Here is a 16,182-nt window from a genome sequence, read left to right on the forward strand (position 1 = left end):
ACAGACCCCTAGGGCACTCCACTTGATACCAGCTGCCAACTAGATATCAAGCCATTGATCACTACCCATTAAGCCCAACAATCCAGCCAGCTTTCCATCCACCTTACAGTCTATTCATCCAATCCATACTTCCTTAACTTCCTTGCAAGAATGCTATGGGAGACCATATCAAAAACCTTAGTAAACTACACTCCTTTCCCCAAATCCACAGAGCCAGTTATCTCATCACAAAAGGCAATCAGGTTGGTCAGGCACATCTTGCCCTTGGTGAATCCATGCTGACTGTTCCTTTAATCACTTTCTCTTCCTTCGAGTGCTTAGAAGTGGATTCTTTGAGGACCTGCTCTATGATTTTTCCAGGGACTCAGGTGTGAGGCTGACTGGCCTGTACTTCCCTGAATCCTCCTTTTTCCTTTTCTTAAAGATGTGTACTATTTGTGCCTTTTTCCAATCATCTGGGATTTCCCCTGATCACCACAAGTTTTCAAAAATAATGGCCAGCAGCTCTTCAAAATCACATCAGCCAACTTCCACAGCACCCTCAGATGCATTCCATCTGGCCCCATGGACTTGTATACATTCAGCTTTTCTAAATAGTCCCTAACCTGTTCTTTCACCATTGAGGGCTGCTCACCTTCTTCCCATACTGCATTGCCCAGTGCAGTAGTCTGGGAGCTAACCTTGGCTGTAAAGACCAAAGTAAAAAATGCATTGTGTACTTCAGCCTTTTCCTCATCATCTATCGCTAGGTTGTCTTCCCCATTCAGTAAGGGACCCACACTTTCTCTGACTTCCTTTTTTTGTTGTCAATATACTTGTAGGACCCCATCTTGTTACCCTTCACATCCCTTGCTAACTCCAATTGCACTTTGACCTTCCTGATTTCATCCCTAACAGACGACGGAAGGCCATGGTTTAGTATTTTATACCCAGTCTTGTCAACCTCAGATACTAGGAAGTCATGTACCTGGCCCCAGAAACCTTATTGGCTTAAGAATGTCAATATTTATTTTAAAATAAAATAAAGGGCTGATTCTTCTAGTTTACTATGAGGTTTCACCCAATTATTTTTTTAAGCTCTTCCTCTGAACCTGTTAAGACTCAAACTTCTTTAAGAAGCCAAGATCCTCATATACTCACAAGATTTCAAGAACTGACACTTTCAGAAGAATACCAATTAGCACGAGAATCTGAATAAAATTGCTAAAGTTGGCAATATTACATGCTCTACCATGCTGATGCAATCGATCCCTCACCAAATATGTGGATCAGGAGAAAAATACAGCTAGGGAGATTTACACTTAAAAAAAAAAAAAGAGAGAGAGAGAGATGGCAAGTGGAGGAAGAAGTCTTGCTGGTACATGAATCCATGGCTCCTATATTTTCTGAGGACTTTGAGACTTGTTTATCCCATGTCTAGGGGTCTACTAAACTTGAGGCAGCTGCCCATCGGTTTTGTGGGAAAAATACAGGGCTGGCATCCATTTTTATGGGCAGAGTGCAGCAGGCCTCCCTCATGCCTCTGATTAGCCAAGGAGCCCTGTGGCCCTGCCTTGCATTGCTGATTGGCTGCAGGTCCATCATGTAGTCCTGCCCTTTGCCACTGATTGGCTAAGGGATGTCTGTCATGCAATCCTGCCCCTCACTGCTGATTGGAAAGGATCAAGGTCATTCCACAGATGGCCCTTCCAGCCAGTCAGCAGAGAGGGTCGGGGCAGCAGCCATCTTGCCATGGCAGCAACCCATCTCTGTTCTTCTTCTCTCAGCAGGCTGCATAGATAGGCTGCAGTGGCCATGAGGACTGCTGGCTTCCCAGAGTGGGCCAGCATTTTATTTTCAGTAAGTTGTTTTATTTTCAGGGAGCCTGTCAAAAGCATGGTGCCTGTACTTTTTTCACAGAACCTGCGCTTTTTCACAGAACCCACCCAAAATCACAGTTTCTGCAAAAATTGTAAAATTCTAATTTTGGTAGGCCCCTACCCATATCTAAGTGAGCTTTGTTAATATCATCCTAACTAGATAATAGCCCCAAACCTGCAAACCTATCAAACCTTGGCAACTAGAATTGTTTGTTCAGGGCCAGGAGGAAGAAAGTATGAAAAAATTTCCCATTGACTCAAGCTGCTTGTCAACCAATTCTGTCCATGGTACAGACTTTGAGATGGAGCTTCATGAGCTTCTACTGAAGGCCTTATACCTGTCCCATTTGAAGTAAAATGTAAAAAAGTCCAGAAAGGAACTGATAAAGCCCTCTTATCTCCTCATGCAAAGACAAACAAAAAGTGCAGAGTAGCCACACTATGAATCACCTGAATGTACAAAAGCTTATTGAATTCACCCTCTTACATTATGCGCCTAATAGCATAGGTGTGTAAAGTATACAATTCTGTTTCTATAGCTACAGAAAAGCATGAATCACTTCAATGTAAATGTCTGAGAATGCTTAATTAGTACCTCAGGGTGGTAAAACGAGATTAAAGAAAGTGTAATAGCTACCCGCTGTAGAAAGAAACACCATTTTGAGCATGTGCTTGCATCATAGTGGACCTTTTCCAAGAGCCTTGTTGGCATTCTAGGCTGGGACAGACCGGACTGGAGCTGAGAATGACTGAGCTGCTCTCCCAACTCCTGCAGTCAATGTCTTTGGGTAACAAATAAGGAATGCGGGCAGTGCAGTGTGGGAAAGCTTGTGGTATCACCCTCTCGCTGTTCTGTGTAAAGAAAGAAGCTAATTAGTGATTAGAGCCTCTCACTTTGACATGTTTATTTAATAAGTATAACATTGTACATAATAATGCACCCATCTCCCTCCCTTTCTAATAAAAAGAAAAATCCTGTGTTGCACCCAATAGCGTGTGTGTGTGTGTGTGTGTGTATATACATATACGTATATATGCTATTAGCCATATAGCCTTGTTTAATCTATTGATATATTGTATATAGAGAGAATAAAGTATAGATTATTATGTTGATATAAAAAGTTGCCCTCTAGTCCAAATCTGCAGCTTGGCAATATAAAAAGCATCACAGTGGCCTTTCACTTTTAGGTATCAAATCAAACCCCTAAAGGTTTAACATTATTTGGAGTGTCTTTGGTGCCATGCCTTCTGGTGCTAGTTCTCTTTTGCCCACAGAAGTATTGTCAAGTTCTTATTTGGTACAGCCTCAGAGAAAGCTGGTAGCACATGTCATCTTGCCCACAGTGTAGATTGGCTGTCACTAATACCTGTCTGTCATTTCTATAATGTGTGATTCCCTTGGGAACAGAGCAGCTATTGTCCTATGAACACAGCAATAATAAAAAAAGCATCTCACACTCAGACAGAATCAATTATTACAGATTTATTATTATTGAATTAAATTATATAAAAGGTTTAAATGATTAAGTAAACACTTATAAAAATGTCAATTACACAAATGCCATGAAATATTCATTCATGTTAACTTTGTACTAAAGTTACCAGATAGTTGTGTGTTTACTTTACTCGCTACATAGCAGAAGTGTCATGATCTAAAATATCAAAGCAGTATTTCTCCTCCAGGAGTTTGGGTATCTTTCTACTTGACAAAAATGAATCTTTGTAGCTACTGATGGAGAGGTTTGATACTGTTTCATTGAACATTATGTTTCCCTTAAATACAGTTATTTTTCCTTGACGTTGATTAAAATTACACAGATATTTTTCTTCCTGTAGGTGGCATGAAAATAAATAACTTGTTTATTCAGGAACTCAACCCTTCAAGTTAGTGAATCAGTACTTTTGTGGCACAAAGTACAATGATGAGACGGAATCAGACTGTTGCACCCTAGATCGATCAAACAAAGCAGAGTCCAGATAGGTCAAAGTGTTTAAAGATTTATACTACAATCCTTAATTATCTTGTTATAGGATTAGCAAATGGATCAGGATGATGATATCATAACATAGAACTTCCTGACATTGTAGCAAACTGTTAGCTTTACACACTGACATTCCTATTTGTATCAGTGATATTACATCAGGAAAGGTGTGTGTAATGTGTTAGTCTCATCTTTGCCTGTATTCTGGCTTAGTGATATGTTAATTATTGGTAAATTAATACATTAAAATATTTCTTAAATCTATTGATTATGTATTGGTGATGACATGATAGTGTGAAACTTTAAAAAATGCCTAAGGTAGGCATGGTCAGGGTCACAATTCCCATTGACTCAAATGTTTCATCTTCAATTAAATGAAAAATGTTCATTGAGTGAAATCCTCATTTTGGATGCTTCAGAAAGAAACCTCACTCTGTATCTGAGAAGAAGACCTACTTCCTTCAGTGTGAAAATATTTTGTGGTAAAGGAGGGTCTGATGGTCATAATACTGTAAAACCTGTTGTCGGTGTTGATTTCAAAATGTCCTCCTGTTTTGGAGCGAGAGGGTTGCTGTTTTATTTTGAACAGAGAGAAAATTATGTTCGTTAAATGTTCATGAAGGGATAGTCATCAAGGTATGTGGGTACTGTTCTGTGATTGTTTCATGCATTTACTGGAAATGTCTTGCCTAAGGATTGTTTTAATGCGACACATGGCTAAGTTCCACAAACATTTTAGGATCGCTGCTTCAGGCCATAGGGACCCAAGTATAACAATGTCCCCTGCCCTTTGGTGGGATCAGCTGTTCATCCAAACCACAAAATTTTCTATGCTGTGAGTCACTGAAATGGAAAAGTAGCTTTCAGGGAAACACTGGAATAGAAATAGATGTGATCTTATCTGATGTCATCTTCCTTAAAGGTTTTCTGAAAGTTTCCATATTCTGTAGTTGTTTCTATCCCATTCCTGTAAGTTGTGGAGGGGTTTATGCATGCTGTTCCCAACATAACTGTTACTGATGTCAGAGACTTTAATTGCACTGGGATATTTTTCTTTCAGTATTTCCTGTCTTTGCTAGAACCAGTGATAGCAGCATGGGGAAACCTAGTGCATTCAGTTGGTTGCTCCTATAATTTTAAGCACTGCACATGTATCTACACGAGACACTTTACTCAAGATTAGAGCAAATTACTGTGCACTAAGCATCACAGTCTACATGTGCAGAAGTTTACTGCTCAGTACTTTGCTCTAATGAGTAAGTTTGCTACCTGTAAATACAAGGAGCAAATTTACTTGGGGATAATTACTGCGCAGTACATCATGTGTAGTTGGCCAACTCAGAGCAATGTACTTCAAAGCCTGAGTGGGAACAATGTCCCCCTGTCCTGACAGCAGGGAGCTCCCAGACCCTGCTTCATGATTGCAATTCTTATCTCCCAGCCCCAGCTTCATGATTGCAAAGCCAGGACTGGGAGATGAGATCTGAAGGCTGGAAGGCTCCCTGCTGCCAGGGCAGGGGGACACTGGCCCTGCCCAGGCTCTGGTAGCAGAGCCTTCCCCAGTAGCAGGCAGCTCCCAGAGGCAGGGAGCAGTCTCCCAACCCTGGCTAGGAGGCAGCTATGTCCTGGCCCTGTGCTCCCTGTCAGCCCCTGGGCTAGCTCCCAGGGGGAGCTTGGAGCTCCTCCTGACTGCTGCAGTGGGGGTGCAAGAGCAGACTGCTGCCATGAGCAGCAAATCTGCTCCTGCTTCCCTGCACATGTAGACACCTGCCCAGGGCAGGTTTACTCTGGAGTAAATTACTCTGCAGTAAACTCATCCCGGAGCATTTGTACGAGTAGGCGCGCCCTGTGTCAACATAAATCTGCTTCAAGCTAGTCTTGATGTGGTGGTGCTTAAAATACAAGCAGAAACAGGCAGTTCATGTGCACAAGTATTCTATCACTAATAACACTTAGCAGAGCTGAACTAGGCTGAGCAATGGTTGAGAGACTTTTTCAAAGAAGTCCCAAATGCCTGATAGGGCATACAAGCCAGCACAAACTGGAGATTTAGGAAGACTCATTAGTGTGCCCCCTCCCCCCCCCCCCCCCCCCCCCGCGCCATACAGTCAAGTCTGCTTAAGATTAGTCATCGGTGACAAGCTGAGGCTGCTAAATAGAATTTCAATTTTCAGTCTCTGAATTACTTTATACCCACAGGGAGTTATGGCTGGGGTTATTCCCAAAATCAGAAGGCAGGCAAAGCCTCCTCTTCAGAAGAGTTTGTCAGGATATTCTCTTAGGATTCAGAAAGTTAACTGAAACATGGTCATGAGCGAGACAAAGGCTTTTCTACATATCCTGTAATTGTTTGTTTCATTTGCTGTAGATGATGAGTTCAGTGTCAATGTCCAGTGCTAGGTATTTGGCAAGTGTTTCACTTCTGTCTGTGTGTGTATCTAGGCAACTTCTTACAAACAGCTCTAGCCTAGTAGCTTCATGTTGCATACTGTAAGTCTACGTAGGTGGGTGTTTCACTTTAGGAATCAAACTGAACTCAGTTCAGTAGGTTCAAGCAACTACAATTGCTTTAAATACTTGTGATAAACATAATATAGAACACATGTAGCAAAGTGCAATATCCTGTTCTGATGGGTTGAAATTCAATCATAGCGCATCCCCACACTGCGTACACGTACAAGGTATGGACACACAAATAATTGAGGGAAGGTGAATTTAGAGCAAAGATTTGCAACCAGGATAATATGGAACCCTAGGGTGCTATGGGAAACCACATAATATTAGCAGCATTGAGTGTGCTGACATTTGTACAATGAGAAGCCCAGAGATTTTAAGTAGGCATCTACAGTGTCAGAAATTTCCTGACTTGTCACATAGTCTTTTTCTGAGTTCTTTGGCACAGAAGAATTGCTCTATTATTTTTCCATAGTCAAGAAACCAGTGAAATACCAGTGGCATTTTCCAAAGGCTGTCTTGAGTCTAACAGCTGACTTAGAACATATCGGCTGCCCTTTGCTAACATCTGTATGTCTTAGTTGGTGGCTAATACACGTGGTAACTGATCTGACTTGCATTAATGTATCCTGCTTATTTTACCATGGAGTAAGAACATGCAGGAGATTACTGTGATGTAGCTGGTATACTGTAAGCAAACACCCTAGCTCGGGGGTTGTCAACCAGGGGTATGCATACCCCTGGAGGTATTTGGGAAGGCCCCCAGGGGTACATGGCAGCGACATGGGGGCAGGGCCACCAGCACTTTGCACTGCCACATGCTGCCAGTGCTTTTGCTCTCTCTGGTGCCATGTGCCACCAGCACTTCCAGTTTCACCAATGCACACTGACAGCACTTCCAATTTTGCGGCTCGTTTTGCCCCCACCCCACATTGATTGGCCTCTCTCCCCTGTGCACTCGGCAGTGGACCAGAAGTAGTTCCAGTTCACTTCTGGGGTCGCCACCAAGAACACGAGGGGGCCAGGTGGGGTGGAGGAGGGGTGCGTTCCTGTGGGATGCTCCATCCACCCCAGCATTGCAGCATTTACAAGCCACGCCTGGTACCTTGAGGTATGTAGAAAAAACATTTAAAGCTGTTTCTATGGCCGAATCGCTGATTATCCAAATCAGCATCAAATCTTCAGATTCGAATTGGGCCAAATCAAATCGGATCTGAATGACAATGATCTGAATCAATTAATCGAATCACTGTCCCCGATTTGAGCTGAATCTAAATCCAAATCGAATATGACCCGTTTCGCACACCCCTAATACCCACACTACTGTTAATGTAGCTGGCTTGAATACCAATGTCAGCAAGGGTGTTATGGGGTAGACTTTATTGTTAGGTGTACAAGCTTGCTGGATACATGTCACTCATCTGTGCTGCTATGTCTTCACTGTTGCTGTTACAGAGATTAAAACTAGTGCAGATGTGACTTGCTATGCTGCAGTAACACCTCTTACTTGTAACATAGACCTATCCACTATGATGCTATGCACAGTCAGCCTGGTGACATTTACCCACAGTGCACCAGTCCTGACTTGCTTTATTTGAGCAGGGATGATGACTTTAGGATCTGTAATGAATATAACACTGCCATGAAACTATTTTTTATTATTAGCCTCTGTGTATATTCACAGCAGGTTCTTTCTTTCTGAAACTGTACCTTTAATGAGAGTATTAGTAGGCATGTGGCCCTGACATTCCTTTCTCTTGCATCAGATGCTACTCCACCCAGACATTGCTGTATCTGGAAGGACACCTTATAGCTCCATATGGAAATGGGAGAGAATGAACTCTCTCTAGATTTTTGCATCAAGTTGTGAGTTTGGAGGATGGAGGCAATGAGAAAGCAGTGATAGACAAAGGAGGCTGAGAGGGGCTTTGGGAAGAATAGCTGGAGTTCAACCCAGTGTCATTTGATGGTGGGATAGCCAGGAAGGTCTGTCAGAGAAACAGGGAGAGAGCACTGAACAGAGGAGAGAAATAAATCTACAAGTAGTTTCATAGTTTTGTAGTTGGTAGGGTTGGAAGGGACCTGAGCAGATCATCAAGTCTGACCCCCTGCCATGGCAGGAAAGAGTACTGGGGTCAAATGACTTGGCAAGGTGTTCATCCAGTCTCCTCTTAAAGACCCCCAGGGTAGGAGCCAGCACCACTTCTCTTGGAAGTTGGTTCCAGATCCTAGCTGCCCTGACAGTGAAGTAGCGCCTCCGGATGTCTAGTCTGAATCTACCCTCTGCCAGCTTGTGACCGTTATTTCTTGTCATTTCTGGGAGTGTTCGGGGGAACAGGGACTCCCCCAGTGCCTGTTGGTCCCCTCTGACTAGTTTGTCACAGGCCACTAGATCCCCCCTCAGCCTTCTCTTGTAAAGGCTGAACAGGTTCAGGTCCCGTTGCCTCTCCTCATAGGGCCTGCCTTGCTGCCCCCTGATCATGCGAGTTGCCTTCCTCTGGACCCTCTCCATGCTGTCCACATCCCTCCTGAAGTGCGGCACCCAGAACTGGACGCAGTACTCCAGCTGCAGCCTGACCAGTGTCGCATAGAGGGGGAGGATCACCTCCTTGGACCTGCTTGAGATGCATCTGTGGATGCATGACAAGGTACGGTTGGCCTTCCTGACCGCATCCCCACACTGTCGGCCCATGTTCATTTTGGCATCAATAATGATTCCAAGATCCTTTTCTGCCTCTGCACTGACAAGAAGGGAGTTCCCCAGCCTATAGGTCTGCTGCTGGTTCTTCCTCCCTACGTACAGCACCTTGCACTTGTCAGTGTTGAAACCCATCCTGTTCTCATCTGCCCACCCCTGTAACTTGTCTAGGTCTAATTGCAGCCTATTCCTCCCTTCTAGCATGCCCACATCCCCCCACATCTTAGTGTCTTCAGCAAATTTGAACACGGTGCTTTTTACCCCTTCAGCCAAGTCGCTGATGAAGATGTTGAACAGTACATGTCCGAGGACCAAACCCTGCGGGACCCCACTGCCCACATCCCTCCAGGTCGAAAATGACCTGTCCACCACCACTCTCTGGGTGCGGCCCCCCAGCCAGTTAGCGACCCATTTGACTGTGTAGGTGTCGACACCAGTCTCCTAGTTTTTTAATGAGAACGGGGTGAGAGACAGTGTCGAAGGCCTTTCTGAAGTCCAGAAAGACTAGGTCCACTGCTACCCCTGCGTCTAAGGATTTTGTGACCTGGTCATAGAAGGCCACCAGGTTGGTCTGACAGGACCTGCCTCTAATGAACCCGTGTTGGTTGCCCCTAAGCATAACCTCCCCTGCTGGCCCCTCGTGGACATGCGCCAGGATAATTCTCTCAAAAAGCTTACCCAGGATTGAGGTAAGACTAACTGGCCTATAGTTTCCTGGGTCCTCCTTCCTCCCTTTTTTGAAAATGGGAACCACATTGGCCCTTTTCCAGTCCTCTGGCACCACACTAGAGCACCACGAATGCTCATAAAGCCATGCCAGGGGTCCTGCAATGACCTCTGCTAATTCCCTCAGCACTCTGGGGTGGAGGTCGTCAGGACCAGCTGATTTAAATACATCCAGTCCCTCCAGAAGTTCCCTGACTAGATCCTCACTGGTCATAGGCCTGGGTGTGCCTTCCCCCCGGCTGAAGTAGCTGAAACAGAAATTGTAGAAGATGTATTTGGGGATAAGGGTAACAGGGAGTCTCAGAATGCAGGACAGACACTTGTGGGACACCTCCATATGTATGAGGGTGGAGGAGGTATTTCACTAGCTACCAAAACTATTGGCTGTCCAAAGCAGGACTCATAAAACACTGAGATCTTTCAGTGAGAGGGAAAGTGCAGAACTTTGAATTTGATATAGCTCAGATAGAGGAAACACCTGCCAAAAAGGTAGATTTGAAAAGGGTAAACTGACCTTAACATACAAAACACAGGAATTTGGAAAGGACGTGTTGGAAGCAATTTATTTCATTGTATCAATGGCATAGTTTGCACATGAATATCTTACTGTCAGACTTCAGGAGTTCTTACAAATTTATCAACAAAAAAACAAATGCAGCACGGAGCCCTGAGCATTATCAGGTGAATTGTCCATGCTTCCTAAAAGACCAAAATCAGCCCAGCAAGCCTAGAACCATGCCAGGGAAGTACCCGGAGGCAGCATGCCGACTGGCCACAATCCCTGGGGAACAACCCTTTTCTTGTGGGCCTGTCCTTTGCAAGAGACCCATCAGACATAAACCATCCGGTTCTACTCTGTTAATTGCCTCTTTTGCCACAATGCAGGACCCAGCTTAGCAAAGTGGACCAGAGGCAATGAAATTGTACAGTTCTTTCATTATTATCCCATTTATCCCCTACAACTATGTTGGATGTAATTAGTTGCTAACTAGGTAGAAGTATCAATGTATTGCTGTTAGAAGTGTTTCTGACTGGGGGGAAATAACAACCTCTCTCAGAGAAGCAAATATAAAATACAGATAGAGTTTACCTTTGTAACTTTCACACATCAAGAACAGCAGTCCATTATGAAAGAGGAAAAAGATCTTAAAATCCTTGAGAAACTAAACTTAACAGAAGGCATTCTGGAATCCCAGCCTGAAACTGACTCAACGGGAAGCAACACCGTAATACTGAATGACAAACTGCTAAGCCCAGGAAAAAGAAGATACCATAGTACAAGGACAAAGGAGACTGGGAGAAGTCACAAAGTGTTGAAGAGGATTTGAATGGGACTGTATAATAGTATGAGAGAGAAGAAAAGAAAAAAATGGAACGGGGAATATCAGACATGGAAAAGAAAAGATAAAATAACAAAAGGTAAGGAGTGTGGGGAGGTATAAATACAGAGTAACATGGGAAAGATACTGGGGGGAGGCCTGAAATATGGTTCTACACAACTCTCTCCAGAAAATAGTATCTGACAAACTATAATATAGTGCCATGACTCCTCCTAGGTGTTCAGAACCTCCCAGGGAGGAGTTTGCTACTCAGATGTAGAGGTATTAAATTTTCCCTTCCATCCAAGGTTAGGATGAATTTCCACATTTTTATTATTTTAGTTTAAGAATCTTATTCAGACAAGCCAAAAGAGTCTCAAACAATCTGAAGTTACAGTAACTTGGAGGATTCAGCTCTAATTAAATAATTATTTGATTTTGTGTAATGCTTAGAAGCCCCAAATGTAATACCAGGAACCCTGTAGCCCCTTGAAGGGGATTTAAAGTAAATGATGTAAATTTCAAGTAAGTGGAATTCTAGACAAAGGCTGATGTGCGCAAGGAATGTGCATGTTTGCATAGGAATTAAATGGCACAGAAAAGAATTGATCCCAAGGATTAGGTTTTTTTGGTGGAGCAACTAATAAGATGTCTGGTTCTGTTATATTGTGTTAGATAAAAGATGGCTTTGGTGTACATGTGCATTCAGAGTTATAATTTTGTGAGTTTTGGTCTCTGTAAATCATAGTAGAGTTAAAATATTTCATTACTGAGTAAGAAGTTTAAAACACTTAAAATATTTAGTGTTTGATTATTAATTCTACAAGATCCTTCAGATGGTCTTTTCTTCCGGTTGGCAATACACATCTTATTGCATTACTTTCCCAGAAATCTGACCAGCTGTTCATATTTAACCTTGTTTGTAAGCTATGGCTGTCCAACTGGCAGTAGGGAAGGCTGGGGGAGGGGGAATCTTGCACAGCACTATGTGCAGCCTATGTAGTATGTGGTTGTCTGGTTGAGGGGATTGCAGCCCCCAATCACTCGGAGTTGGACAGCCCTATTGTAGACTGGTCAGTGCAAGAGCTAATGGCAAATTCTCATTGTTTTTGGCTGAGTCTTTGTGATGCTTATTACTTTTGCCCTTCTGGATCAAAAAGCTGGCTCTGTTCCTGGGTTCATCATTTTGGCTTGAGCTTCTCTGTTGGTTTGCTAAGCAGCTTTATCTCAGGATAGCTGCATAAATATAAGTATGTGATAGTTTCAAGCTATGACATGTTAATTCTGCAAACTGAATCTAAAGGCTTGGGGTAGCAGGAACCCTAGAGGCCTGCTTGACCATACAGTAAACCTGACTGGATGCGTGTCTTTGGGGCAGAATGGAGCCACAGCTAAGCCAGTAAGGCCTGTCTTTAGGGCCCTCATCCTGTATACATTTACTTCCCTGTTCAGCTCTATACTCATCAGTATGGTTATGTGGATGCTTAAGCATTTGCAAGAGCACGGCCTATATGAACCAAGTAAATGAGTCTCTGATTCTTCACAGGATGAAGTTCAATGCGGACAAATGCAAGCTGCATGTACACAAGATGCTGACTGCACTGTCATTACTGCACAGTTACTTAGTACTTGTATAAATAAGTACTAAATGACTGTACAGTAACTGGAGTAACTGCACCGTAGCATTACAGAATGGCTTTTAGGTGATGCTGACTGTGCAGTAGTGCCGCATCACGCTTCGTGCCAGTCAGCATCTTGTGTAGACACGGCCCTTGGGAGGAATAATCAAAAATGCAAATATAAAATGGGTGATAAATGGTTGGATGGCAGCACTGTGGAAAAGGACTTGGGAGTTTTGGTAGATCACAGACTTGATACGAGTCTGCAACCATACAATGCAATGTGGTTTGGGGTTGCATCAATAGAAGTATTAGGTGCAAGACATGGGAGGTGACAGTACCTCTCTACTCAGCACTTGTTAGGCCTCATCTGGAATATTGTGTGCAGTTCTGAGCTTCACATTTTAAAAAGGATGTAGAGAACTTCGGGAGGGTCCAGGGGTAGGCAACAAAAATGATAAAGAGCTTGGAAAGCAAGTCATATGAAGAGAGACTGAAGGAATTAGGCACAATCAGCTTGTGGAAAAGGTGCCTTAGAGGGGACATGATACCAATCTTTAAATACTTGAAGGGCTGCCATAAAGAAGGAGGAAAGCACCTTTTCTCTCTTGCTGCAAAGAGGAGAACATGGACCAATGGCTTGAAGTTACAGCAGATCTGCAACTTCAGGTTGGATATCCGGAAAAATGTCTTCACTGTTAGAATAATGAAGCAGTGGAACAGGCTGCCTAGGGAAGCTGTGGACTCTCCATCACTGGAGGTGTTCAAAAGAGGTTGGAAAGCCATAAGCCTGGTTGTCCCCACCCCTGCCTTTCTGCTGTGTGTCAGAGTGTTTTTAAGCCTCCTACAGAGGCACTGGGTGTTGGCTACAGCCAAGGCTGGGGACTTTGACTGGGATGTGCAGGTGCTCCCGCTGGGACCAAAACTAGAGGCTCTTGCCCCGCTCAGAGTCAAACCAGTTGCCATATTTGGGGTCAGGAAAGAATTTTACCCCATGGTCATATTGGTCTGAACTGTGGGGGTGTTGCCTTCCTCTGTAGCGGGGGGCATGGCCCTCTACCAGGCTCTCTTGAGCATATATTGATATTTCATAGAAGCAGGGCATTGGCTGCCATGATTCCCTTGCTTTACCTGTGTCAGGTTAGGGTATTAGGACTGTGTTAGGGTATTAGGCCTGTGTTGTTTCATGGTTGATGTTAGTCATATGTAGAGTTTAGATTATGGATTGTATAGGATGGCTGGATAGGGGTGATCCTGCCTCATGCAGGGGGGTGGACTAGAAGACCTCTGGAGGTCCCTTCCAGCCCTACTTCTCTATAATTCTATGAAAGCATTCAAAGTAAATGAAGGAGAGAGAGAGATTTGGACCTGAACTAAGGGAGAAAAGAGAGTTTAAAAAGAGTTAAGAGTCTTGGATGGAATGCCCATTTTGTACCTGCATAAAATGAAGTATGCCACTTAATTTATTTAGATGTATATTTTATGTATAAATACAAATTTTGGAATGGCAATGTTAAAATTGGAAATACAGAAGTTGGAAATGATGAAGATTACTGTATATGCTGCAAGGGAAACAAAGGTTAAGATGGAAGGAAGGTGGCTGAGAGGTGAAGCTTAAAACTGAAAATGACTTGGTCTTTCAGTAATATAACAAAACACCTGAAAGAAGAAAGAAAGAAGTAGAAATCACATGCCATTTTCAGACAAATTAAACAATAGGGGAGTTGGCAAGGCTGGAGGTTGGGAAGACAGGGTAAATGGGGATAAGAACACACTGTACTGTGCAGAGATCATGGCATTCAGGGCAAACTAAAAGAGAGGCAGAATCAGAAAGTAGCACAAAGGCTCTGGGGAACCCAAGTAGATAAAAGTGTTCTCTGTTTGATTTCTGTGGTTGGCATCTGGGAAGCTGAAGACTGCAAGTAGTGAGAACATTGCAGCCACAATGGTTGCCGTGAAACGAGGCTAAAAATTTAACCTACTGTGCTGCCTTAAATAAAAAAAAATCCAGAGATTAAGGAATGTGAGAACTAAAACAATACAGGAAACCCTCATTATTTGCGGGTTTAGCATTTGCGGTTTCAAATATTTGCAAATGCTGAACCTGCATTTTAAATACACTTTACACATTTACAGGAGCTCCTCGGGAGCTCTGCGCTTGCTGCCACCGGGCTCCCGCCGCTGCACTACCACTGTCACCGCCGGAGCCATGCCCCCCACCCCCAGCCACCAGTGCCTTATTCACAGATTTTGCCATTTGCAGGGATCATGAGAACATATCCTCCGCGAACGGTGAGGGTTGCCTGTATTTCCTTTCCCTGTCTTGTAAACACTGCCTTGCACTTGGAATGATGCATTTCCCATTTTTTCCTAAACAGAAACTTGAGGCAAGTAGGCACAGCAGCTTCCAGGGTTCCTAGTAAGCCAAGCCACTGCCCAGTCTTAGTATTATAATTACTGTTATTACTGTTATTATTGTTTATGATTATGCAGCAGTTCAGAGTGGGATTATGGACCCTTGTGCAAACCATGCACAAGCCCTGTAAACTTTAGGTCAGGATCAGGTCTCTGGAGCTTTAGTTTTGTTTTCAAAGGTGACTTGGGCATTCATTCTACTCTTTGGCTGCTTGAAAAAATCTTGCATATTTCAAGTCTTGAGGAAGTCTTTGATCCCAGGGAAATATTGTAAACTAATAAATGAAGCAAAATAGGATTCATATTTTTTCTGCAGTTTCAGTATTTATTTCTTAATATTTAATAGTGCCCTAATTGTCTTTCTGAGCTAGATTCCCCAAGTCTCTGTTGTTTTGACAATGTCAATAGACTTGCGAAAAGTTGGAATATTCTTTTATTATATATATAATGACCAGATCCTTGGCTGACACAAGCTCCCGTTAAGTCAGCAGATTTGCAGTGACTAGCACTAGTTGGGGTGGGGTGGGGTAGGGGATGTCAAGCAATATTTTTAATGTAATTTTATTTATGTCCCTCTTATTATGTTGTTACTTTTCTATTGCTTAGGTGTTTGATATGCACCTAGGATTAAAAGTATATGTTGCTGTATATTCTGGAGAGGGACTTGGACAGGTTTATCTGAGATGAATCCCTGAGGGAGTTTGTATCCAATAGTAAGCAAGTCATCTGTCTGGCTTCTGCACACCTAATTAATATTAGAGTCTGAAGATGCTGTTTTCCCTAGGGCTGCAAGTGTTTTTTGACTTACAAGTTACCTTACCAAATGTTCAGTAATTTTCTGAAGAAGCATGAAAAATTAATACAAGGTGGAATTACCTACGGAGCAGAAGGGTAAATGCTGAGTGCTGGTAAGACTGGGGCTACCCACAAGTGAAGTTTGATCAATGTAGCTCAGACAATGCCATGGGAATGTTACATCGTCTCTTTGGTTTTGTCTTCTTGAAGATTAAAGTAATATATGTTTGACTCTAATGAAAGAACAGTGTGAAGTTTTATATCTTTTGTAACAAATTGGAATGTAATTTCAAACTCTTCTGCTCCTGTGGTCAA

This window comes from Alligator mississippiensis, chromosome 11 (genome assembly GCF_030867095.1).
Source record: "Alligator mississippiensis isolate rAllMis1 chromosome 11, rAllMis1, whole genome shotgun sequence".
Taxonomy (NCBI): domain Eukaryota; kingdom Metazoa; phylum Chordata; order Crocodylia; family Alligatoridae; genus Alligator; species Alligator mississippiensis.